This window comes from Salmo trutta, chromosome 9 (assembly GCF_901001165.1).
Source record: "Salmo trutta chromosome 9, fSalTru1.1, whole genome shotgun sequence".
NCBI classification, from domain to species: Eukaryota; Metazoa; Chordata; class Actinopteri; order Salmoniformes; family Salmonidae; genus Salmo; species Salmo trutta.
The window spans coordinates 47,190,269-47,217,219 of NC_042965.1; the positions used below are offsets into that span (position 1 = coordinate 47,190,269).

A 26,951-nucleotide genomic window follows, 5' to 3' on the forward strand; every position below is an offset into this window, starting at 1 on the left:
AAACACTAAACACTGTAAACACTAAACACTGTAGAGTACTGTAGAGTACTGTAGACACTAAACACTAGAGTACTGTAAACACTAGAGTACTGTAGACGCTATATGACGCTGTAGAGTACTGTAAACACTAGAGTACTGTAGACACTGTAGACACTAGAGTACTGTAAACACTAGAGTACTGTAGAGTACTGTAAACACTAAACACTGTAGAGTACTGTAGACGCTGTATGACGCTGTAGAGTACTGTAGACACTGTAGACTACTGTAAACACTAAACACTAGAGTACTGTAAACAATAGAGTACTGTAGACGCTGTATGACGCTGTAGAGTACTGTAGACACTGTAGAGTACTGTAAACACTAGATAACTGTAAACACTGTAGATTATTGTAGAGCACTGTAGATTACTGTAAACACTAGATTACTGTAGAGCACTAGATTACTGTAAACACTAAACACTAGAGTCCTGTAGAGTACTGTAAACACTGTAAACACTAAACACTGTAGAGTACTGTAGCCACTAAACACTGTAGAGTACTGTAAACACTAAACACTGTAAACACTAAACACTAGAGTCCTGTAGACACTAGAGTACTGTAAACGCTGTAGAGTACTGTAAACGCTGTAGAGTACTGTAAACACTAAACACTGTAGAGTCCTGTAGACACTAGAGTCCTGTAGACACTAGAGTCCTGTAGACACTAGAGTACTGTAAACGCTGTAGAGTACTGTAAACGCTGTAGAGTACTGTAAACGCTGTAGAGTACTGTAAACACTAAACACTGTAGAGTACTGTAAACACTAGAGTACTGTAGACGCTGTAGACAGAGTCCTGTAGAGTCCTGTATACGCTGTAGAGTCCTGTAGAGTACTGTATGACGCTGTAGACAGATTACTGTAGACGTTGTAGACACAGGTCCATGAACATGGTGTTTCAGACTCTTATCTTCCAGTCATAATGCTTATTGTTCCAGCAGTCCTTTTTGTTGTTATCTACTCATCTGATTGGTCGTCTTCCCATCCAGGGTGGAGTGTGTTATTGTTGCTAACGACGCCACGGTGAAAGGAGGCACCTACTACCCAGTCACAGTGAAGAAGCACCTCCGAGCCCAGGAGATAGCTCAGCAGAACCACCTGCCATGTATATACCTGGGTGAGTGCCCTCTCACTCTCTATACTGGTGGCAGCATGGGGATAGATAGCTGTGTTCTCAATGTAACACTCTCCCAGGGTTTGTCTCCTGTAGTGGACTCAGGAGGGGAAAGGACTCAGGGACTAGGGGGGGTTGATTTGTGATTGTGTGCCTCAGCAGTGAACTGAGGGACTAGGGGTTGATTTGTGATTGTGTGCCTCTGCAGTGAACTCAGGGACTAGGGGTTGATTTGTGATTGTGTGCCTCTGCAGTGGACTGAGGGACTAGGGGTTGATTTGTGATTGTGTGCCTCTGCAGTGGACTCTGGGGGAGCCAACCTCCCCAGACAGGCCGAGGTCTTCCCAGACAGAGAACACTTTGGACGGATCTTCTTCAACCAGGCTCGCCTCTCCTCAGACGGAATAGCACAGGTAATGAATAGCACAGGTAATGAATAGCACAGGTAATGAATAGCACAGGTAATGAATAGCACAGGTAATGAATAGCACGGGTAATGAATAGCGCACGGGTAATGAATAGCACAGGTAATGAATAGCGGTGGTTATGTGTTATTCCAGATAGCGGTGGTGATGTGTTATTCCAGATAGCGGTGGTGATGTGTTATTCCAGATAACGGTGGTGATGTGTTATTCCAGATAGCGGTGGTGATGTGTTATTCCAGATAGCGGTGGTGATGTGTTATTCCAGATAGCGGTGGTGATGTGTTATTCCAGATAGCGGTGGTGATGTGTTATTCCAGATAGCGGTGGTGATGTGTTATTCCAGATAACGGTGGTGATGTGTTATTCCAGATAAGCGGTGGTGATGTGTTATTCCAGATAGCGGTGGTGATGTGTTATTCCAGATAGCGGTGGTGATGTGTTATTCCAGATAACGGTGGTGATGTGTTATTCCAGATAGCGGTGGTGATGTGTTATTCCAGATAGCGGTGGTGATGTGTTATTCCAGATAGCGGTGGTGATGTGTTATTCCAGATAACGGTGGTGATGTTGTTATTCCAGATAGCGGTGGTGGTTGTGTTATTCCAGATAGCGGTGGTGATGTGTTATTCCAGATAGCGGTGGTGATGTGTTATTCCAGATAGCGGTGGTGATGTGTTATTCCAGATAACGGTGGTGATGTGTTATTCCAGATAGCGGTGGTGATGTGTTATTCCAGATAGCGGTGGTGATGTGTTATTCCAGATAGCGGTGGTGATGTGTTATTCCAGATAGCGGTGGTGATGTGTTATTCCAGATAACGGTGGTGATGTGTTATTCCAGATAGCGGTGGTGTTGTGTTATTCCAGATAGCGGTGGTGATGTGTTATTCCAGATAGCGGTGGTGATGTGTTATTCCAGATAGCGGTGGTGATGTGTTATTCCAGATACGGTGGTGATGTGTTATTCCAGATAACGGTGGTGATGTGTTATTCCAGATAGCGGTGGTGATGTGTTATTCCAGATAGCGGTGGTGATGTGTTATTCCAGATAGCGGTGGTGATGTGTTATTCCAGATAACGGTGGTGATGTGTTATTCCAGATAACGGTGGTGATGTGTTATTCCAGATAACGGTGGTGATGTGTTATTCCAGATAACGGTGGTGATGTGTTATTCCAGATAACGGTGGTGATGTGTTATTCCAGATAACGGTGGTGATGTGTTATTCCAGATAGCGGTGGTGATGTGTTATTCCAGATAGCGGTGGTGATGTGTTATTCCAGATAACGGTGGTGATGTGTTATTCCAGATAGCGGTGGTGATGTGTTATTCCAGATAACGGTGGTGATGTGTTATTCCAGATAACGGTGGTGATGTGTTATTCCAGATAGCGGTGGTGGTTGTGTTATTCCAGATAGCGGTGGTGATGTGTTATTCCAGATAACGGTGGTGATGTGTTATTCCAGATAACGGTGGTTGTGTGTTATTCCAGATAACGGTGGTGATGTGTTATTCCAGATAGCGGTGGTGATGTGTTATTCCAGATAGCGGTGGTGATGTGTTATTCCAGATAGCGGTGGTGATGTGTTATTCCAGATAACGGTGGTTGTGTGTTATTCCAGATAACGGTGGTTGTGTTATTCCAGATAACGGTGGTTGTGTTATTCCAGATAGCGGTGGTGATGTGTTATTCCAGATAGCGGTGGTGATGTGTTATTCCAGATAGCGGTGGTGATGTGTTATTCCAGATAGCGGTGGTGATGTGTTATTCCAGATAGCGGTGGTGATGTGTTATTCCAAGGATAGCGGTGGTGATGTGTTATTCCAGATAACGGTGGTTGTGTGTTATTCCAGATAGCGGTGGTGATGTGTTATTCCAGATAACGGTGGTTGTGTGTTATTCCAGATAGCGGTGGTGGTGTGTTATTCCAGATAGCGGTGGTGATGTGTTATTCCAGATAGCGGTGGTGATGTGTTATTCCAGATAACGGTGGTTGTGTGTTATTCCAGATAGCGGTGGTGATGTATTATTCCAGATAACGGTGGTGATGTGTTATTCCAGATAACGGTGGTGATGTGTTATTCCAGATAACGGTGGTGATGTGTTATTCCAGATAACGGTGGTGATGTGTTATTCCAGATAACGTTGGTTGTGTTATTCCAGATAGCGGTGGTGATGTGTTATTCCAGATAGCGGTGGTGATGTGTTATTCCAGATAACGGCTGGTGATGTGTTATTCCAGATAACGGTGGTGATGTGTTATTCCAGATAGCGGTGGTGATGTGTTATTCCAGATAGCGGTGGTGATGTGTTATTCCAGATAGCGGTGGTGATGTGTTATTCCAGATAGCGGTGGTGATGTGTTATTCCAGATAACGGTGGTGATGTGTTATTCCAGATAACGGTGGTTGTGTTATTCCAGATAGCGGTGGTGATGGGGTCGTGTACAGCAGGGGGAGCGTATGTCCCGGCCATGGCTGATGAGAGTATCATCGTCAGGAAACAAGGAACCATCTTCCTGGGAGGACCCCCTCTGGTGAGGACTAACATATTATAGATATTTAGCATTTAGAAAATGATGTATCTTTTCGGTGCTATCATGACATCCCTACTGTGTCCTGACATCCCTACTGTGTCCTGACATCCCTACTGTGTCCTGACATCCCTACTGTGTCCTGACATCCCTACTGTGTCCTGACATCCCTACTGTGTCCTGACATCCCTACTGTGTCCTGACATCCCTACTGTGTCCTGACATCCCTGCTGTGTCCTGACATCCCTGCTGTGTCCTGACATCCCTGCTGTGTCCTGACGACCCTGCTGTGTCACGACGACCCTGCTGTGTCACGACGACCCTGCTGTGTAGAACTGATGCGTTGTGTTGTTTTTCAGGTAAAAGCAGCAACAGGTGAGACAGTCTCTGCTGAGGATCTTGGAGGGGCGGATCTTCACTGCAGGTATCAGGCAGTATGACATCATGGTGGAGTAGGGGTCTGAGGGAACACAGTGTATTGTAGATATGTGGTAGTGGTGGAGTAGGGGGCCTGAGGGAACACAGTGTATTGTAGATATGTGGTAGTGGTGGAGTAGGGGTCTGAGGGAACACAGTGTATTGTAGATATGTGGTAGTAGAGTAGGGGCCTGAGGGAACACAGTGTATTGTAGATATGTGGTAGTAGAGTAGGGGTCTGAGGGAACACAGTGTATTGTAGATATGTGGTAGTGGTGGAGTAGGGGTCTGAGGGAACACAGTGTATTGTAGATATGTGGTAGTAGAGTAGTGGTCTGAGGGAACACAGTGTATTGTAGATATGTGGTAGTAGAGTAGGGGCCTGAGGGAACACAGTGTATTGTAGATATGTGGTAGTAGAGTAGGGGCCTGAGGGAACACAGTGTATTGTAGATATGTGGTAGTAGAGTAGTGGTCTGAGGGAACACAGTGTATTGTAGATATGTGGTAGTAGAGTAGGGGCCTGAGGGAACACAGTGTATTGTAGATATGTGGTAGTGGTGGAGTAGGGGCCTGAGGGAACACAGTGTATTGTAGATATGTGGTAGTGGTGGAGTAGGGGCCTGAGGGAACACAGTGTATTGTAGATATGTGGTAGTGGTGGAGTAGGGGTCTGAGGGAACACAGTGTATTGTAGATATGTGGTAGTGGTGGAGTAGGGGCCTGAGGGAACACAGTGTATTGTAGATATGTGGTAGTGGTGGAGTAGGGGCCTGAGGGAACACAGTGTATTGTAGATATGTGGTAGTGGTGGAGTAGGGGCCTGAGGGAACACAGTGTATTGTAGATATGTGGTAGTGGTGGAGTAGGGGCCTGAGGGAACACAGTGTATTGTAGATATGTGGTAGTGGTGGAGTAGGGGCCTGAGGGAACACAGTGTATTGTAGATATGTGGTAGTGGTGGAGTAGGGGCCTGAGGGAACACAGTGTATTGTAGATATGTGGTAGTGGTGGAGTAGGGGCCTGAGGGAACACAGTGTATTGTAGATATGTGGTAGTGGTGGAGTAGGGGCCTGAGGGAACACAGTGTATTGTAGATATGTGGTAGTGGTGGAGTAGGGGCCTGAGGGAACACAGTGTATTGTAGATATGTGGTAGTGGTGGAGTAGGGGCCTGAGGGAACACAGTGTATTGTAGATATGTGGTAGTGGTGGAGTAGGGGCCTGAGGGAACACAGTGTATTGTAGATATGGGGTAGTAGAGTAGGGGCCTGAGGGAACACAGTGTATTGTAGATATGGGGTAGTAGAGTAGGGGCCTGAGGGAACACAGTGTATTGTAGAAATGTGGTAGTGGTGGAGTAGGGGCCTGAGGGAACACAGTGTATTGTAGATATGTGTTAGTAGAGTAGGGGCCTGAGGGAACACAGTGTATTGTAGATATGTCGTAGTAGAGTAGGGGCCTGAGGGAACACAGTGTATTGTAGATATGTGGTAGTAGAGTAGGGGCCTGAGGGAACACAGTGTATTGTAGATATGTGGTAGTAGAGTAGGGGCCTGAGGGAACACAGTGTATTGTAGATATGTGGTAGTAGAGTAGGGGGACTGAGGGAACACAGTGTATTGTAGATATGTGGTAGTAGAGTAGGGGCCTGAGGGAACACAGTGTGTTGTGAAATCTGGGAATGTAATGTTTTTAAAATTGTATAAACTGCCTGAATTTTGCTGGACCCCAGGAAGAGTAGCTGCTGGTTTGGGAGGAACTAATGGGGATCCATAATAAATCCCAGGAAGAATAGCTGCTGCCTTGACAGGAACTAATGGGGATCCATAATAAATACAAATACAGCATTGGTCTTTTCTGTGGTGGTAAAAAATACTCAATTGTCAAAGTAAATGCTTTACATCAAACTCCAAATATTAAGCAAACCAGACAGCACAATTTTGTTTTTTTTAAATTTATTTACGGACAGACGGCCATACTCCAACACTAGGACATAATTTACAAACGCAGTATGTGTGTTTAGTGAGTCCTCCAGATCAGAGGCAGTAGGGATGACCAGGGATGTTCTCTGTTTAGTGAGTCCTCCAGATCAGAGGCAGTAGGGATGACCAGGGATGTTCTCTGTTTAGTGAGTCCTCCAGATCAGAGGCAGTAGGGATGACCAGGGATGTTCTCTGTTTAGTGAGTCCTCCAGATCAGAGGCAGTAAGGATGACCAGGGATGTTCTCTGTTTAGTGAGTCCTCCAGATCAGAGGCAGTAGGGATGACCAGGGATGTTCTCTGTTTAGTGAGTCCTCCAGATCAGAGGCAGTAGGGATGACCAGGGATGTTCTCTGTTTAGTGAGTCCTCCAGATCAGAGGCAGTAGGGATGACCAGGTGTTCTATTAATAGGTGCCGGTATTGGACCTAATTGCTGTCCTGTCTGAGCATTCAAAATGTAACTTTTTGGTGTCATGGAAAATATATGGAGTAAAAAGTACATCTATTCTTTAGGAATGTAGTGGGGTAAAAGTTGTCAGAAATATAAATAGTAAAAAAAAAATACCAAAAAGTATTTTTTTTATTTAAATACTTTCCACCACTGGGTTCTTCTATTAGTCAGTATGACGCAGGTCCTAAATGGCCTAATGTCTACAATGTCTCACCTTTCCTCTAAAAAGATCAGGTTCGTTACACTGTGAAGGTGCTACCCAGAACCTGACAGGGTTCTCCGGCTGTCCCCCATAGAGGAATAACTCTTTGGAGAGCCCTTTTTGGTGCCAGCTAGGAACACTTCTGGGTTCCATGTAGAATCCTTTTTACATGGGTTCTACCTGGAACTGTATGAGTTAGGTATGGTAGGTACTGTATGGTAGGTACTGTATGGTATGGTAGGTACTGTATGGTAGGTACTGTATGGTAGGTACTGTATGGTATGAGTTAGGTATGGTAGGTACTGTATGGTAGGTACTGTATGGTATGAGTTAGCTATGGTAGGTACTGTATGGTATGGTAGGTACTGTATGGTACCATGGAGCAGATATCAGTATGATATTGGTTAGGTCTGGTTCCTCTATCCAGTGTTGATCCATGTTTGTTTCATGTTTCCTGTCCCACAGGAAGTCAGGTGTAACAGACCACTACGCTCTAGACGATAGCCACGCCCTTCACCTGGCTCGCAAGGCAGTCCGCAACCTCAACTACACCAAGAACATACAGGTGGGTTATAACCTCAACATACAGGTGGGTTATAACCTCAACATACACCAAGAACATACAGGTGGGTTATAACCTCAACATACAGGTGGGTTATAACCTCAACATACACCAAGAACATAGTCACTGCTTTGATGTTTGCAGAGAACGACAGAGTGTTGCCCAGGGTCACGCCAAGGTTCTTTGAACTCTGGGAGAGGGGGGGACACTGTGGAGTTGTGAACCGTGATGGAGAGGCCTTGGAGCGGGCAGGCCTTGGAGCGGGCAGGCCTTCCTGGGAAGAAGAGCAGCGCCATCTTGTTGATCTTGAGGTGGTGGGCCGACATCCAAGCTGAGATATCTGCCAGGCAGAGATGCATGTCGCCACCTGGGTGTCAGCAGGGGGGGGGGGGGGGGGGGGGGAGGAAAGAGGCTCTGTGACATAGAGAAGAGCAGTCTTGGTTGAGTGACCCGTCTTGAAGAGTGACCCGTCTTGAAGAGTGACCCGTCTTGAAGAGTGACCCATCTTGAAGAGTGACCCGTCTTGAAGAGTGACCCGTCTTGAAGCCTGACTGGTTAGGGGTCCAGAAGATCATTCTGAGAGAGTTGACCAGAGACAGAACGGCTCAAGTGTTTTTGGAAAGAAAATATAAACCCCAACCAAAATATAGACGGCATTACAGGTCTATCGTTTTTTGATGTCAAAGGAGTTGTTGGTTTCTTGTGTAGCTAATGTTTGTTCGATTTTATTTTTCATTTCTTTTCTCAGAAAAACAATTATGAAAGAAAAAGAGATTTGGTCATTGAAACATGTAGGTAGTTTGTTGCTCTTCTCCTCTTCCTGCCCCTCTATTGACGTGATGTTATGGACCTGGTGTGTTGCCAGGTGACCACTGAGCCCCCCGAGGCTCCTCTCTACCCAGCTGAGGAGCTGTATGGCATCGTAGGAGCCAACCTCAAACGCAACTTTGATGTCAGAGAGGTACTTCCCCACGTTTTTATTAATGTATTTATTACGGGAGTCCAAGGGGAATGGATGAGCTAAAACAATATTGTACTAGTTCATTGTTATTATTATTGTTATTATGGGAGTCCAAGGGGAATGGATGAGCTAAAACAATATTGTACTAGTTCATTGTTATTATTATTGTTATTATTATTGTTATTATGGGAGTCCAAGGGGAATGGATGAGCTAAAACAATATTGTACTAGTTCATTGTTATTATTATTGTTATTATTATTGTTATTACGGGAGTCCCAAGGGGAATGGATGAGCTAAAACAATATTGTACTAGTTCATTGTTATTATTATTGTTATTATTATTGTTATTATGGGAGTCCAAGGGGAATGGATGAGCTAAAACAATATTGTACTAGTTCATTGTTATTATTATTGTTATTATTATTGTTATTATGGGAGTCCAAGGGGAATGGATGAGCTAAAACAATATTGTACTAGTTCATTGTTATTATTATTGTTATTATTATTGTTATTATGGGAGTCCAAGGGGAATGGATGAGCTAAAACAATATTGTACTAGTTCATTTTTATTATTATTGTTGTTATTATTATTGTTATTGTTATTATGGGAGTCCAAGGGGAATGGATGAGCTAAAACCCTATTGTACTGGTTCATTGTTATTATTAATGTTATTATTATTGTTATTATGGGGGTCCAAGGGGAATGGATGAGCTAAAACCCTATTGTACTGGTTCATTGTTATTATTATTGTTATTATGGGGGTCCATGTCCCAGAGGGGCATTTTAAATGGACTGTTAGGTTGTGTTTATAATATATCTATCTGTGTTCTACTGTGTGATTGCCAGGTGATAGCCAGGATTGTCGATGGCAGCCGGTTTGATGAGTTCAAAGCCTTCTACGGAGATACAGTGGTCACAGGTGAGTACTAGGCTGGTCACTATCAGTTTCTACTACCTGGGGGTTTAGGCTGGTCACTATCAGTTTCTACTACCTGGGGGTTTAGGCTGGTCCCTATCAGTTTCTACTACCTGGGGGTTTAGGCTGGTCCCTATCAGTTTCTACTACCTGGGGGTTTAGGCTGGTCACTATCAGTTTCTACTACCTGGGGGTTTAGGCTGGTTACTCAGTTTCTACTACCTGGGGGTTTAGGCTGGTCACTATCAGTTTCTACTACCTGGGGGTTTAGGCTGGTCCCTATCAGTTTCTACTACCTGGGGGTTTAGGCTGGTCACTATCAGTTTCTACTACCTGGGGGTTTAGGCTGGTCACTATCAGTTTCTACTACCTGGGGGTTTAGGCTGGTCACTATCAGTTTCTACTACCTGGGGGTTTAGGCTGGTCCCTATCAGTTTCTACTACCTGGGGGTTTAGGCTGGTCACTATCAGTTTCTACTACCTGGGGGTTTAGGCTGGTCACTATCAGTTTCTACTACCTGGGGGTTTAGGCTGGTCACTATCAGTTTCTACTACCTGGGGGTTTAGGCTGGTCACTATCAGTTTCTACTACCTGGGGGTTTAGGCTGGTCACTATCAGTTTCTACTACCTGGGGGTTTAGGCTGGTCACTATCAGTTTCTACTACATGGGGGTTTAGGCTGGTCACTATCAGTTTCTACTACCTGGGGGTTTATACTGCCTGGGGTTGGGGGTTTATACTGCCTGGGGTTGGGGGTTTATACTGCCTGGGGTTGGGGGTTTATACTGCCTGGGGTTGGGGGTTTATACTGCCTGGGGTTTATACTGCCTGGGGTTGGGGGTTTATACTGCCTGGGGTTTATACTGCCTGGGGTTGGGGGTTTATACTGCCTGGGGTTTATAATGCCTGGGGTTGGGGGTTTATACTGCCTGGGGATGGGGGTTTATACTGCCTGGGGTTGGGGGTTTATACTGCCTGGGGTTGGGGGTTGATACTGCCTGGGGTTGGGGTTTATACTGCCTGGGGTTGGGGATTTATACTGCCTGGGGTTGGGGTTTATACTGCCTGGGGATGGGGGTTTATACTGCCTGGGGATGGGGGTTTATACTGCCTGGGGATGGGGGTTTATACTGCCTGGGGATGGGGGTTTATACTGCCTGGGGTTGGGGGTTTATACTGCCTGGGGTTGGGGTTTATACTGCCTGGGGTTGGGGTTTATACTGCCTGGGGTTTATACTGCCTGGGGTTTATACTGCCTGGGGTTTATACTGCCTGGGGTTGGGGGTTTATACTGCCTGGGGTTGGGGGTTTATACTGCCTGGGGTTTATACTGCCTGGGGTTTATACTGCCTGGGGTTTATACTGCCTGGGGTTGGGGGTTTATACTGCCTGGGGTTGGGGTTTATACTGCCTGGGGTTGGGGGTTTATACTGCCTGGGGTTTATACTGCCTGGGGTTGGGGGTTTATACTGCCTGGGGTTGGGGGTTTATACTGCCTGGGGTTGGGGTTTATACTGCCTGGGGTTTATACTGCCTGGGGTTTATACTGCCTGGGGTTTATACTGCCTGGGGTTTATACTGCCTGGGGTTTATACTCCCTGGGGTTGGGGGTTTATACTGCCTGGGGTTGGGGTTTATACTGCCTGGGGTTTATACTGCCTGGGGTTTATACTCCCTGGGGTTTATACTGCCTGGGGTTGGGGTTGGGGTTTATACTACCTGGGGTTGGGGTTTATACTGCCTGGGGTTGGGGTTTATACTCCTGGGGTTTATACTCCCTGGGGTTTATACTGCCTGGGGTTGGGGTTTATACTGCCTGGGGTTGGGGTTTATACTGCCTGGGGTTGGGGGTTTATACTGCCTGGGGTTGGGGTTTATACTGCCTGGGGTTTATACTGCCTGGGGTTTATACTGCCTGGGGTTGGGGGTTTATACTACCTGGGGTTTATACTGCCTGGGGTTGGGGTTTATACTGCCTGGGGTTTATACTGCCTGGGGTTGGGGTTTATACTGCCTGGGGTTTATACTCCCTGGGGTTTATACTCCCTGGGGTTTTATACTGCCTGGGGTTGGGGTTTATACTGCCTGGGGTTTATACTGCCTGGGGTTTATACTGCCTGGGGTTTATACTGCCTGGGGTTTATACTCCCTGGGGTTTATACTGCCTGGGGTTTATACTGCCTGGGGTTGGGGTTTATACTCCCTGGGGTTTATACTGCCTGGGGTTTATACTGCCTGGGGTTAGGGTTGGTGAACCCCAAGTAGTCCTATTTTCCTCCCTTGCGCTGCAGCTCTCTACTTCCTCTGATACCACTGATCTGTGAGGAGAAGGTGTTGTATGTGTTGGTGAAGCGTATAACCACTCATGTCATAGCTGGCTCCTTAGCTAAGGCGTCATTACGACGAAGGAAGTTTGCTACAGCGTTTAGTGAACTAAGCGAGAACACTTACTTGCCAGCACATGCTTTGATCGCCGCAACGGTAGTTGGCGCCTACGCATAGCCTACAGTAAGCTAGACTATTATATTACATCCAGTAATTTAATTATTCCAAATTTTTGCCCCAACAAAATTAAGAAAAAGACAGTTTACATTTTCACTGGACTATCCACATAAAGACAGCTATTAATTAGAATCATTGCCTCTAAATTTAACCGAGAAAAATGTGTGTCATTGAGACCACCTCAATTTCATTTAGGATCAAACACAAGACTACTGTGTTGGCTACATTGTATCATATCATTTAAAACTCTTATGTTTCAGGAAATGGCAGTTACAGGTTTTTAAAAAATGCTAAATGCTCCAACTTCCTGAAGGGGAAATTGACTGACTCCTTCCTGATCTTCCCCTTGTCAACCTAAGGCCTACATTAGAACCACAAATCTTAGGGAGAGCCCTGATTTTACATTTAAACGTTTAACATTTAACTATATATAAAAAGGTATGTGGACATGCCTTCAAATTAGTGGATTCGGCTATTTCAAATCAAATTTGTCACGTTTGCCGAATGCAACAAGTGTAGACCTTACCATGAAATGCTTACTTACAAGCCCTTAAACAACAATGCAGTTCAATAAATAGAGTTAAGATTTCCTAAATAAAGTAAAAAATATAATAAAAAGTAACACAACTTGAAACTCTACCCGCCCCGTTGATTTGAATGGGGGCCTGTTCGGCCCTCCTTTTCCTGTAGTCCATGATCAGCTCCTTTGTCTTGCTCACGTTGAGGAAGAGGTTGTTATGCTGGCACCACACTGCCAGGTCTCTGACCTCCTCCCTATAGGCTGTCTCATCGTTGTCGGTGACCAGGCCTACCACTGTTGTGTCGTCTGCAAACTTAATGATGGTGTTGGAGTCGTGCCCGGCCGTGCAGTCATGAGTGAACAGGGAGTACAGAAGGGGACTGAGCACGCACCCCTGAGGGGCAACGTGTTGAGGATCAGCATGGTGGAAGTGTTGTTACCTACCCTCACCACCTGGGGGCAGCCCTTCAGGAAGTCCAGGATCCAGTTGCAAAGGGAGGTGTTTAGTCCCAGGGTCTTTAGCTTAGTGATGAGCTTTGAAGGGCATTATGGTGTTGAATGCTGAGCTGAGGTCAATGAATAGCATTCTCATATAGGTATTCCTCTTGTCCAGATGGGAAAGGGCAGTGAGGAGTGCAATAGAGATTGCATCATCTGTGGATCTGTTGGGGTGGTATGCGAATTGGAGTGGGTCCAGGGTTTCTGGGATGATGGTGTTGATGTGAGCATTGACCAGCCTTTCAAAGCCCTTCATGGCTACCGACGTGAGTGCTACGGGGCGGTAATAATTTAGGCAGGTTACCTTCGCTTTCTTGGGAACAGGGACTACGGACTTGGTCAGGGAGAGGTTGAAAATGTCAGTGAAGACACTTGCCAGTTGGTCCGTGCATGCTCTGAGTACACGTCTCGGTAATCCCTCTGGCCCCGCGGCCTTGTGAATGTTTAAAGGTCTTGCTCACATCGGCTATGGAGAGCGTGATCACACAGTCGTCCGGAACAGCTGGTGCTCTAATGCATGCTTCAGTGTTGCTTGCCTCGAAGCGAGCATAAAAAGTATTTAACTCGTCTGGTAGGCTCGCGTCACTGGGCAGCTCGCGGCTGGGTTTCCCTTTGTAGCCCGTAATAGTTTGCAAGCCCTGCCACGTGACGAGCGTCAGAGCCGGTGTAGGATTTAATCTTAGTTCTGCATTGACGCTTCGCTTGTTTGATGGTTCGTCTGAGGGCGTAGTGGGATATCTTATAAGCGTTCGGATTACTGTCCCGCTCCTTGAACGCGGCAGCTCTAGCCTTTAGTTCGGTGCGGATGTTGCCTGTAATCCATTGCTTCTGGTTGGGAAATGTATGTACGGTAGGGACGTTGTCAATGCACTTATTGATGAAGCCGGTGACTGAGGTGGTATACTGCTCAATGGATGAATCCCGGAACATATTCCAGTCTGGGCGAAACAGTCCTGTAGCATCCATCGTCTGACCACTTCTGTATTGAGCGAGTCACTGCTACTTCCTGCTTTAGTTTTTGATAGAATTATGGTCAGATTTGCCAAATGGAGGGCAAGGGAGAGCTTTGTATGCGTCTCTGTGTTTGGAGTTCAGCCACACCTGTTGGTGACAGGTGTATAAAATCGAGTACACCGCCATGCAATCTCCATTGACAAACATTGTCGGTAGAATGACCTTACTGAAGTGCTCAGTGACTTTCAACGTGGCACCGTCATAGGATGCCACCTTTCCCAACAATTTAGTTTGTCACATTTCTGTCCTACTAGAGCTGTCCCCGGTCAACTGTAAGGGCTGTTATTGTGAAGTGGAAACGTCTAGGAGCAACAACAGCTCAGCCGCGAAGTGGTAGCCCACACAAGCTCACAGAACGGGACCGCCGAGTGCTGAAGCACGTAGCGCGTAAAAATCATCTGTCCTCGGTTGCAACTCTCACTACCGAGTTCCAAACTGCCTCTGGAAGCAACGTCAGCACAAGAACTGTTCGTTGGGAGCTTCATGAAATGGGTTTCCGTGGCCGAGCAGGTGCACGCCTAAGATCTCCATGCGTAATGCCAAGCGTCGGCTGGAGTGGCGTAAAGCTCGCCGCCATTGGACTCTGGAGCAGTGGAAACTCGTTCTCTGGAGTAATGAATCGCTCTTCAATATCTGGCAGTCTGACAGACAAATCTGGGTTTGGCGGATGCCAGGAGAGCACTATTTGCCTCAATGCATCGTGCCAACTGTAAAGTTTGGTGGAGGAGGAATAATGGTCTGGGGCTGTTTTCCTTAGTTCCAGTGAAGGGAAATCTTAACACTACAGCATACAATGACATTCTAGACAATTCTGTGCTTCCAAATTTGTGGCAACAGTTTGGGGGAGGCCCTTTCCTGTTTCAGCATGACAATGCCCCCGTGCACAAAGCGAGGTCCATACAGAAATGGTTTGTCAAGATCGGTGTGGAAGAACTTGACTGGCCTGCACAGAGCCCTGACCAATATTAATGACCATGATTTTGGAATGAGATATTGGACTAGCAGGTGTCCACATACTTTTAGTCATGTGGTGAACATCTACAGTACAGAACCTTAAAATACATCCAGTATGTGGATATAACCCTGCATGTCTTGAGAGAATGCTTTGTGTTGTTGAAGTACAGGTGTGGTGTTGAAGTACAGGTGTGGTTAGACCTGTGTGTTGTTGAAGTACAGGTGTGTTGTTGAAGTACAGGTGTGATTAGACCTGTGTGTCGTTGAAGTACGGGTGTGGTTAATTCCGTCTCCTGTCTGTTCCCAGGGTTCTCCAGGATATTTGGGTACCCTGTTGGAATCATTGGTAACAACGGAGTCCTGTTCTCAGAGTCTGCTAAGAAAGTAAGTTTACGCAGGTTGAGGAAGTTGATCTGACACATGATTATAGACTAGGATCTTTTTAATTCACAGTAAATCACTATGTACATAATGAGTTCTGCATTACTGCGTTCCAGGCAACTCATTTCATAGAGTTATGCTGTCAAAGAAATATTCCACTTATCTTTCTACAAAACATCACGGGTAAGTACAGACGAGATTGATTCCTTCTACAAGACATGGCTGGCAGGGTGTATGAAGTTCAATGTTTAATTTTTTTGTTTTGTGTTCTGACCCTGTGTCACTCTCACTCTCTGTCCTCCTGTCCCTGTCCTCCCCCCTCTCTCTCTGTCCCTGTCCCCCCCCCTCTCTCTCTGTCCCTGTCCTCTCTCTCTGTCCCTGTCCCTCTCTCTCTGTCCCTGTCCTCCCCCTCTCTCTCTGTCCTCCCCTCTCTCTCTGTCCCTGTCCTCCTCTCCCTCTGTCCTCCTCTCCCTCTGTCCCTGTCCTCCCCCTTCTCTGTCCCTGCCCTCCCCCCCTCTCTCTCTCTCTGTCCCTGTCCTCCCCCTCTCTCTCTCTGTCCCTGTCCTCCCCCTCTCTCTCTGTCCCTGTCCTCCTCTCCCTCTCCCTGTCCTCCTCTCCCTCTGTCCTCCTCTCCCTCTGTCCCTGTCCTCCCCCTTCTCTGTCCCTGCCCTCCCCCCTCTCTCTGTCCCTGTCCTCCCCCTCTCTCTCTCTCTCTGTCCCTGTCCTCCCCCTCTCTGTCTCTCTCTGCAGGCTTCATGGTGGGCAGGGAGTACGAGGCAGGTGGCATCGCCAAGGACGGGGCTAAGATGGTCACAGCGGTTGCGTGTGCCAACGTGCCCAAGATCACGGTGATCATCGGCGGCTCGTATGGAGCGGGCAACTACGGCATGTGTGGCAGAGCTTACAGGTATACCCTACACACTACATAGTATACCCTTCATACTACATAGTATACCCTACACACTACATAATATACCCTACACACTGCATAGTATACCCTACACACTGCATCGTATACCCTACACACTACATAGTATACCCTACACACTACATAGTAAACCCTACACACTACATAGTATACCCTTCACACTGCATAGTATACCCTACACACTACATAGTATACCCTACACACTACATAGTAACCCTACACACTAAATAGTATACCCTTCACACTGCATAGTATACCCTACACACTACATAGTATACCCCTTCACACTGCATAGTATACCCTACACACTGCATAGTATACCCTTCACACTACATAGTATACCCTACACACTACATAGTATACCCTACACACTATAGTATACCCTACACACTGCATAGTATACCCTACACACTGCATAGTATACCCTACACACTGCATAGTATACCCTACACACTACATAGTATACCCTACATAGTATACCCTACACACTACTTAGTATACCCTACACACTACATAGTATACCCTACATAGTATACCCTACACACTACATAGTATACCCTACACACTACTCAGTATACCCTACACACTACATAGTACACCCGCCACACAACATAGTATACCCGACACACTACATAGTGTACCCTACACACTACATAGTATACACTATCTAGTATACCCTACACACACTACATAGTATACCCTACACACTACCTAGTGTACCCTACACACTACATAGTATACACTATCTAGTATACCCTACACACACTACATAGTATACACTACATAGTATACACTACACACCACACACTACACAGTATACCCTACACACTACATAGTATACCCTACACACTACACTGTATACCCTACACACTACACTGTATACCCTACACACTACATAGTATACCCTACATAGTATACCCTATACACTACATAGTATACCCTATACACTACATAGTATACCCTACACACTACATAGTATACCCTACATAGTATACCCTACACACTACCTAGTATACCCTACATAGTATACCCTACACACTACTTAGTATACCCTACACACTACATAGTATACCCTACATAGTAGACCCTACACAGTATACCCTACACACTACATAGTATACCCTACATAGTATACCCTACACAGTATACCCTGCACACTACATAGTACACCCGACACACTACATACACTACATAGTATACCCTACACACTACATAGTATACACTACATATTATATAGTATACCCTACACACACTACATAGTCCTACACTACATAGTATACCCTACACACTACATAGTATACACTACACACCACACACTACATAGTCTACACTACATAATATACCCTACACACTGCATAGTATACACTACACACCCACACACTACATAGTATACCCTACACACTACATAGTATACCCTACACACTACATAGTATACCCTACACACTACATAGTATACCTACACACTACAGATATACCCTACACACTACATAGTATACCCTAAAACTACATAGTATACCCTACACACTACATAGTAATACCCTACAACACTACATAGTATACCCTACACACTACATCGTATACCCTACACACTACATCGTATACCCTACACACTACATCGTATACCCTACACACTACATCGTATACCCTACACACTACATCGTATACCCTACACACTCATAGTATACCCTACATAGTATACACTATAGTATACACTACATAGGTATACCCTATACACTACATAGTATACCCTACATAGTAGACCCCTACACACTACATAGTATACCCTACAGGGTATACCCTACACAGTATTCCCTAACACTACATAGTTACCCTACTAGTATACCCTACATACTACATAGTACACCCGACCACTACATAGTATACCCTACACACTTAGTATACCCTACACACTACATAGTATATACCCTACATAGTATACCCTACACAGTATATACCCTACACACTACATAGTATACCCTACACAGTATACCCTACACAGTATACCCTACACACTACATAGTACACCCGACACACTACATAGTATACCCTACACACTACATAGTATACACTACACACTACATAGTATACCCTACATAGTATACCCTACACAGTATACCCTACACACTACATAGTACACCCGACACACACTACATACACTACATAGTATAACCCTACAACTACATAGTATACACTACATAGTATATAGTATACCCTACACACACTACATAGTATACACTACATAGTATACTCTACACACTACATAGTATGCACTACACACCACACACTACATAGTATACCCTACACACTACATAGTATACCCTACACACTACATAGTATACCCTACACACTACATAGTATACACTACATAGTATACACTACATAGTATACACGACATAGTATACCCTATACACTACATAGTATACCCTACAACACTACCAAGTATACCCTACACACTACATAGTATACCCTACACCACTACATCGTATACCCTACACACTACATCGTATACCCTACACACTACATCGTATACCCTACCACACTACATCGTATACCCTACACACTACCCTACACACTACATCGTATACCCTACATCGTATACCCTACACACTACATCGTATACACTACATAGTATACCCTACACACTACATAGTATACCTTACACACTACATAGTATACCTTACACACTACATAGTATACCTTACACACTACATAGTATACCCTACACACTACATAGATACAGGTCATTAATGACAGGTCCTTGTCAAGCTTACGGGTATATCCAATATGTGTTCCCCACTTGTGGCCCGGGGGAGTTTATCTGCCCCCCTAAGTACTGAGCGAAAAATAACAAGTGGAATTTTCATTGTTGGACATGAGAGTGTAAAAAACACCAGGAAATCAGCTCACAAGGGATTTTTAATTTACGTGTGTGTTCCCACACATAATAGAGACGGAAATGTAAAAGCAAGGTTTGAAATGATTTTGTTTTAGTCTAACATTTGTTTGGGGATTCTTGCGGTCAATTTGAAGTCTAGAAATGTATTTGTAATTATGTTCTGGCACCCCGACCATCCATGCAAGAAAAACCCTACACACTAGCCTTCCCTGTAGCTCAGTTGGTAGAGCATGGTGTTTGCAACGCCAGGGTTGTGGGTTCGATTCCCACGGGGGACCAGTACAGAAAGAAAATGTATGAAATGTATGCATTCACTACTGTAAGTCGCTCTGGATAAGAGCGTCTGCTGAATGACTAAATGTAAACAAACAAAAAAATAATGTAAATGTTTAAAAAATTGTCGTGCGACTGAATCTAGTTGATGATCCCTTCCCTATATGGACAGAAATATTTACTGAAGGTTGGTCCTAGGATTAGGCCCTTCTTTCCTGGTAGCTAGAGGGACCTTTGTTCCTCATGTACATTAAGCAAGATGTCTCCTCCTCTGCTCCAGCCCCCGGTTTCTGTACAGTGGCCCAACTCCCGTATCTCTGTGATGGTGAGAGCAGGCTGCCACCGTCCTAGCTACCATCACTAAAGATCAGCGGACCTAGAGAGGGCAAGGAGGTGAGTAATTACTCCACCATACCCCAGTGGAGTTAACATCTAGACTAAAGACCAGCGAGGATAGAGAGGTCAGTATTACTCCACCATACCCCAGTGATTAACATTCTAGACTAAAGACCAGCGAGGATAGGAGGTCAGTATTACTCCACCATACCCCAGTGGATTAAAATCTAGACTAAAGACCAGCGAGGATAGGAGGTGAGTAATACTCCCCATACCCCAGTGGATTAACATCTAGACTAAAGACCAGCGAGGATAGAGGTCAGTATTACTCCACCATACCCAGTGGATTAACATCTAGACTAAAGACCAGCGAGGGATAGGAGGTGAGTAATACTCCCACCATACCCCAGTGGATTACATCTAGACTAAAGACCATGCGAGGATAAGAGGTCAGTATTACTCCACCATACCCCAGTGGATTAACATCTAGACTAAAGACCAGCGAGGATAGGAGGTCAGTATTACTCCACCATACCCCAGTGGATTAACATCTAGACTAAAGACCAGCGGACTAGAGAGGATAGGAGGTCAGTATTACTCCACCATACCCCAGTGGATTAACATCTAGACTAAAGACCAGCGAGGATAGGAGGTCAGTATTACTCCACCATACCCCAGTGGATTAACATCTAGACTAAAGACCAGCGAGGATAGGAGGTCAGTATTACTCCACCATATCTCAGTGGGGTCCCCGTTGGAGAGGTTTGGATCGACTGGGGGTCCCTGAGGGGAAGGTTGGATCAGGCTGATCTAGGCGTTACAGGACTAATATAACCAATGTTTCTTGTTCAGTTCACAGCAGAGCAGGAGGCCGCCATGAAGGAACCCATCGTCAAACGGTTTGAAGAGGAAGGAAGCCCGTACTTCTCCAGCGCAAGGTGAGATATCAGCATCACCCAGTATATGATGCATGGTTCAAAAGGCGGTCTATGATGGCATTATTAATGTGCTTATAATGAATTATGAAGAGTTCTCAATCAAATTTGATTTGTCACAGGCACCAAATACAACAGGTGTAGTAGACCTTACAGTGAAATGCTGGAATACAACAGGGTGTAGTAGACCTCACAGTGAATGCTGAATACAACAGGTGTAGTAGACCTTACAGTGAAATGCTGAATACAACAGGTGTAGTAGACCTCACAGTGAAATGCTGAATACAAACAGTATAGTAGACCTCACAGTGAAATGCTGAATACAACAGGTGTAGTAGACCTCACAGTGAAATGCTGAATACAACAGGTGTAGTAGACCTTACAGTGAAATGCTGAATACACAGTGTGTAGACCTCACAGTGGAAATGCTGAATACAACAGGTGTAGTAGACCTCACAGTGAAATGCTGAATACAACAGGTGTAGTAGACCACCACAGTGAATGCTGATACAACAGGTGTAGTAGACCTTACAGTGAAATGCTGAATACAACAGGTGTAGTAGACCTCACAGTGAAATACTGAATACAACAGGTGTAGTAGACCTCACAGTGAAATGCTGAATACAACAGGTGTAGTAGACCTTACAGTGAAATGCTGAATACAACAGGTGTAGTAGACCTTACAGTGAAATGCTGAATACAACAGGTGTAGTAGACCTCACAGTGAAATGCTGAATACAACAGGTGTAGTAGACCTCACAGTGAAATGCTGAATACAACAGGTGTAGTAGACCTTACAGTGAAATGCTGAATACAACAGGTGTAGTAGACCTCACAGTGAAATGCTGAATAAAAGCACTTAACCAACAATGCAGTTAAAAAATAATAATAATAATAAAATCTATTGTGAGTTTTAGCGTATGTTTCCTTATCTTCCATGTTCTGTTTGTCTCTGCCCGTCTGTGTAGGCTATGGGATGACGGTATCATCGACCCGGCTGACACCCGTCTGGTTCTGGGAATGAGTCTCAGTGCTACACTCAATGCCCCGACACAGAGGACACGCTGTCGGAGTGTTCCGGATGTAAACATCCACAGACAGACTAACATCCACGGGCCCACTAGAGTACAGCCTAAACATCCACGGGCCCCTAGAGGACAGAACTAAACATCCACAGGCCCACTAGAGGACAGACTAAACATCCACATGCCCACTAGAGGACAGACTAAACAGCCACCGGGCCCACTAGAGGACAGACTAAACTCCACAGGCCCACTAGAGGACAGACTAAACATCCACGGGCCCACTAGAGGACGACTAAACTCCACTGACCACTAGAGGACCAGACTCTGGAGCCAGTCTGTACGGTAGAGTCTACAGGACTGTATCCTGTATGCGATGTCCCAAAATGGAACCCTAGTCCCTATAAGGTGCACTACTACCGCCATGGGCCCCTGGTCAAATGTAGCGCACTATGTAGGGAGGCATTTGGGACAATCATGAATTTTGTAGAACCAGTATATTTGTACAACCCAGGCAGTGTTGTCGTAGTGTGTGTGTGTGGTGACTGACCATAGAAGAATAATTTGTTCTGGAAAAGCTATTAATTAAACTGTCAGCTTTGTTCAACTGTATCTGTATTCTGTAAGGGGGACATTCACACAACTCTGACTTCAGCATAAATCATTAATCAGTGTCAATAAGGAGACCTTCTGATAAAGTCTGAGATAAGTAAGATAAGTAATCGAACCTCAAGTCAGAATACTAAGTGTCCTCCTTAATCACATTCAGTGCCTGTTACTCCTTCTGATATGGTCAAACATCAGGATCATATCACATCGCCTCTGGGAGTCTCTTCTAACTAACTGTTTTAATTTTGTTGTATGTTGCTTCAATTTTCTCCAGATTTGGATTACCGTTCTGGTGTTCACCAATTAAATGAATTGACCACACATGGAAACCTGTGTTTTTTTTTGTTTCATTATAATATTTACAGAAGCATTGTTTTCTCGATATCCTCACCAAATTAATAGTTTGTAATTGTTGAGGTTTTAGAACACTTGGTAACATGATTTGAAACAGCCTGTATTGATGCTGGTCAATGTTTGTTAAATCTCCATTTTATTTGATTGAAACAGAACAGTGAAATATATTAAATGATCATTGGGATATTAATTGAAAATGGTAACGTACTGTAGAATTTCAACGTGTCACAAGGACTTCCCAGTTAGCAATCGGGTGGTCGCTCTAACTTTTGCCACCTCTATCTCCTTCACCCTTACAGGGCACTCCAGGAACTCTGGGATCATGATCCCTACCACAAATTGCAACACCGTCGTCCTTCTACACACCGTTCTTCAATATACTCCGTCTGTCTGTCCGTGAAACATGGCCAAATCCTTTACAGTTCTTACACTGCAGTGTTTGGGGACTCTTACAGAGTATCTTACATAACCAAGCTTCACATGTGCAGGTATTTGCTCTTTATCAGAACCAACAGGACCGACAGACTCTAATTTTCCTTCAGTCACCCAGCAGGTCAGACGCCGAGCACCAGACGCCGAGCACCTGTGTTGGCCTGAACCAGTGAGAGCTGGTCAAACTTTTAGCTTTTTGCCATTCTCAGTGCAGGAGGTACATAAAAGCCCTGAAATCCTTAGATCAGAGAAAGCCTGCAGGTCCTGATCTTCTTGATCCCTGCTTTTTAAATCTGGCAGTGATTTCATAGCTGAACCACTTACATATCTGTTCAATCTAACCCTGGAATCTAATGAAATTCCAAAGATCTGGAAATCAGTATTTGACCTAACACTTTTGAAAAGGGGGAGATCCAAGTCTTATTAATAACTATAGGCCAATCTCAAAGCTGTCACCCCTGGTGAAAATACTTGAAACCCTTGTGAGTGACCAGCTAAAATAGTATATAAAAACTAACTCTATTTTATCAATGTACCAATCGGGTTTCAGGAAGAAGCACAGCACAATTACAGCAGCCATGAAGGTTTTAAATGATATCACTGAAGCTCTTGACAAAAAACAACACTGTCTCACTTTTTATTGATCTCTCTAAGGCTTTGATACAGTTGATCATGCTATACTAAGGCAGAGATTGTCGAGTGTAGGTCTTTCAGAGCATACATGGTTTGTTAACTATCTGTCTGATAGAACTCAGTGCACTCAATTTGATGGGCTCATGTCTGTTAAATTGTCTGTTAATTGTCTGTCTGTAATGGTGTGCCCCAGGGCTCTGTACTGTTAATTGTCTGTCTGTAATGATGTGCCCCAGGGCTCTGTACTTGGTCCCCTCTCACTATTTACATAAATCATTTTGACAAAATATGCAAAATGCGCAACTTCACTTTTATGCTGATGATACTGTTATTTATTGTTGTGCCTCGTCTCACAAAGCTTTCCAGAACTTGCAAACTGATTTTTATACTGTTCAACATACCATGTGTCAATTGAAGCTTATCCTCAACACTGACCTCTGAACCTTTTACCTATTACCTCCTATCAGGGCAAGGAGATTGATGCTGTAACCTCATATTAATATCTTGGAATTTAATTGATGACGGCCTCTCTTTTAAAATGCATATTCAACAATTTACAAAACAATTGGAGCTGAAGTTGGGATTTTATTTTAGGAATAAGGCCTGTTTTTCTTTTGAAGCCAGGAGGCTAGTATCAGCTACATTTATGCCTTTACTAGACTATGGGGATATTTTATATATGAATGCTTCCACTCAGTGTTTGAGATCAATTGACACCCTTCACCATGGCACTCTGAGATTTATTTTAAACTGCAAAACCCTTACGCACCACTGCGCTTTATATACCAGGGTTGGCTGGCCTTCTCTAGTCACTCGTAGGCTCAGGTTTATTTTATTTATTTAACTAGCCAAGTCAGTGAAGAACAAATAAGAAGAAATCATTTTAGAAATAGGTGAGATTTGGCTGTGGTAACTAGTGACGACCAGGAAGGATGTTAGCTAAGAAGAACTTCCTGTTCAGTCTGTCCCGCTTCTTCTGTGGTGGTTAGAGGTGTCGCCACCTACTGGCCGTTGGGATCAACTCTTTTCTTCAAGCGGTTAAGGGAGCGTCATTTATTACTAGGGAGGAACCGTTTGTATTGCCCCAAATATACAGTAGTTTATATTAAATCGTTCTCCGTTGCAATGGTAAAATGTAGGCTATTTTGGGGCATAATCAATATATCATTAATTTACTTAAACTGTAAATTATTTGGTCAACATCCATCACTTTTTGTGCCATCGGCAATGATTGTAAATGGATTATATCAACATGTGTGGTTGTATTGTTTTTAAATTGGCTAATAAATTAAATCTAATTAAAATCCCAACAAATGTGAAGTATTTATAGAAACAACAAAAACATGTTGAAGCCTCTGGCTGGCTGTGGTTAGCTGGAAGGTGACAGGCCGAATTTGAGATGAGAGAAATTCTTTGCTATTGTCTTTGAAATGAAGTCATGGCTAAATGGCTGCCCAGGGTACCAGGGATGTTCTCTTGATAAGTGTGTGAATTAGAACATTTTCCTGTCCTGCTAAGCATTCAAAATGTAACGAGTACTTTTGGGTGTCTGGGAAAATGTATGGAATAAAAAGTACATTTTCTTTAGGAATGTAGTGAAGCTAAAGTTCTCAAAAATATAAATAGTAAAGTACAGATACGACTTAAATAGTATTTCACTTAAGTACTTCGCACCACCACAAACGGGGGTTTTGCTTCTGGAAGCTCAACCCGGAAGTGACGTGTTCCGGCACCGGGTTTCCACTAGATAACACGTGGCTGTGTTATCTAGTGGAAACCCGGTGCCGGAACACGTCACTTCCGGGTTGAGCTTCCAGAAGCAAAACCCCCGTTTGTGGTGGTGCGAAGTACTTAAGTGAAAATACTATTTAAGTCGTATCTGTACTTTACTATTTATATTTTTGAGAACTTTAGCTTCACTACATTCCTAAAGAAAATGTACTTTTTATTCCATACATTTTCCCAGACACCCAAAAGTACTCGTTACATTTTGAATGCTTAGCAGGACAGGAAAATGTTCTAATTCACACACTTATCAAGAGAACATCCTGGTACCCTGGGCAGCCATTTAGCCATGACTTCATTTCAAAGACAATAGCAAAGAATTTCTCTCATCTCAAATTCGGCCTGTCACCTTCCAGCTAACCACAGCCAGCCAGAGGCTTCAACATGTTTTTGTTGTTTCTATAAATACTTCACATTTGTTGGGATTTTAATTAGATTTAATTTATTAGCCAATTTAAAAACAATACAACCACACATGTTGATATAATCCATTTACAATCATTGCCGATGGCACAAAAAGTGATGGATGTTGACCAAATAATTTACAGTTTAAGTAAATTAATGATATATTGATTTGCCCCAAATAGCCTACATTTTACCATTGCAACGGAGAACGATTTAATATAAACTACTGTATATTTTGGGCAATACAAACGGTTCCTCCCTAGTAATAAATGACGCTCCCTTAACCGCTTGAAGAAAAGAGTTGATCCCAACGGCCAGTAGGTGGCGACACCTCTAACCACCCACAGAAGAAGCGGGACAGACTGAAACAGGAAGTTCTTCTTAGCTAACATCCTTCCTGGTCGTCACTAGTACCCACAGCCAAATCTCACCTATTCTAAAATGATTTCTTCTTATTTGTTCTTCACTGACTTGGCTAGTTAAATAAATAAATAAACCTGAGCCTACGAGTGACTAGAGAAGGCCAGCCAACCCTGGTAGATAAAGCGCAGTGGTGCGTAAGGGTTTTGCAGTTTAAAATAAATCTCAGAGTGCCATGGTGAAGGGTGTCAATTGATCTCAAACACTGAGTGGAAGCATTCATATATAAAAATATCCCCATAGTCTAGTAAAGGCATAAATGTAGCTGATACTAGCCTCCTGGCTTCAAAAGAAAAACAGGCCTTATTCCTAAAATAAAATCCCACTTCAGCTCCAATTGTTTTGTAAATTGTTGAATATGCATTTTAAAAGAGAGAGGCCGTCATCAATTAAAATTCCAAGATATTAATATGAGGTTACAGCATCAATCTCCTTGCCCTGATAGGAGGTAAT

At 44.3% G+C, this 26,951-nt stretch overlaps 1 pseudogene; it reads left to right on the forward strand.

Moving 5' to 3' along the window:
• The window catches only part of LOC115200673 (methylcrotonoyl-CoA carboxylase beta chain, mitochondrial-like), a 30,428-nt pseudogene extending 8,503 nt beyond the window's left edge, over nucleotides 1–21,925 (forward strand).
• Nucleotides 21,926–26,951: the final 5,026 nt, after the last annotated feature.